The sequence below is a fragment of the Sarcophilus harrisii genome, chromosome X (assembly GCF_902635505.1).
Source record: "Sarcophilus harrisii chromosome X, mSarHar1.11, whole genome shotgun sequence".
NCBI classification, from domain to species: Eukaryota; Metazoa; Chordata; class Mammalia; order Dasyuromorphia; family Dasyuridae; genus Sarcophilus; species Sarcophilus harrisii.
The window spans coordinates 50874546-50876036 of NC_045432.1; the positions used below are offsets into that span (position 1 = coordinate 50874546).

A 1491-nucleotide genomic window follows, 5' to 3' on the forward strand; every position below is an offset into this window, starting at 1 on the left:
CTTTTCCCATTTTTTTCTACCTGTCTTAGTTGCCTTTTTCCCAGTCTATTTTGGTGACTCCAAAAGCCTCTTTGGGCTTCAGAAAACTCATCTCACCTTCTGAGGTTTCCTCTGGGCATTTTGTCCTTGCCTGAGTTTGTTTTGATCTTCCCTGTCACCACGAGAGGTTGCTCTAGTCAAGGTTCTTGCTGTTTCTTTGCTCATTTTCCTCTCTTTCTTTTGGCATTTCCTCTTCTCTTTACTTTTGTCGTTCATGCCTGCCTTTGGGGTAAAGGGGGAGCTGTCCTCCACTTCCTGTGTAGCTCTGAGCCTTAGTTTTGAGCACATGGGCCTTCAAACCAAGCGTGTGTTGGTTCGCTCCCAGCAGGGGGCAGTGCTCCTTGCTCTTTCCAGGAAACTTACTGGTCTCCCAGAATTTGCCTTCTGGGCCTGAACTGGAGTCTGCCACTCTGATGTGCTCTGCTACTCTGCAGAAATTCACATCAATCTTTCCAGGCCCTTGTAACACCACTTATCTCAATGTTTTATGGACCATTACATTCCATCATTTCATATCCCACACCTTACTTGGCCATTGCCTAATTGGTGGGCATCTACTCATTTTCCCATTCTTTGCTACTACAAAAATGGGTGCTACAAACATTTTTCCACCTGTGTGTGCTTTTCCCTCTTAGGTCATTTCCTTAGGATATAGGCACAACAGCAGCCATGCTGGATATGAGTCTGCATACTTTGCTAGCCCTTTGGGCATAGTTTCACACCGCTCTCCAGAATGGTTGCATCCTCTCACAACTCCACCAAGAATGCATGATTGTCCCTGCTTTCCCACCTTCTCTGCCATATTAATGGTTATATTTTCCTGTCCTATTTGCCAATCTGAGAGTGTGGAGTGGTACCTCAGAGTTGCCTTAGTCTGCTTTTCTCTAATCAATAGCGATTTTACCATTTTTTTCATGAGTATAAATGGTTTTAATTTCTTCTGAAATTGTAGGTAAAGAAGGGGATTGGTTAGTTAGGGGGAGAAATCTTTGTAAAAAATGTATATAAGGACTTGTTAACCACATGTATAATTTAGACAAGTTGGCAAAAAATGCTAGAAGCCTTGGCTCCACTGGGAATCGAACCCAGGACATACCGCTGGCAAAGCGAACGTGATAACCACTACACCATGGAAGCCGGCACAGGGCTGGGGTCTGCTTTCAGTCCTAAAGAGCTTATACAGAGTCATGCCAGGCATTTCATATTCTTTATTCTCAGAGGATGTGTATACCTGCTGGTTCTGGCGTGACTCTGAGTGCTTCCTAATCGAGCAGGAAATATTTATTAAGCGCCCACTATGTGCGAGGCACTCTGCTAAGCCTGAGGATACACAAAGAGGAAAAAGACAGTCCCCGATCTCTGGGGGCTCACAGTCTAATGGGAAAGACAGTATGCAAAGAGATATATACAAAGCAATCTGTCTGCCCATTGAGTCAGAAACAATGAACAGAG

At 44.5% G+C, this 1491-nt stretch overlaps 1 non-coding gene across 1 annotated transcript; it reads right to left on the bottom strand.

Annotated features, from left to right (window-relative positions):
- Positions 1-1103: 1103 nt before the first annotated feature.
- Positions 1104-1177, bottom strand: TRNAA-UGC. The gene has a single exon. It is a non-coding gene; the product is annotated as a tRNA-Ala (tRNA).
- Between the last annotated feature and the right edge of the window lie 314 nt (positions 1178-1491).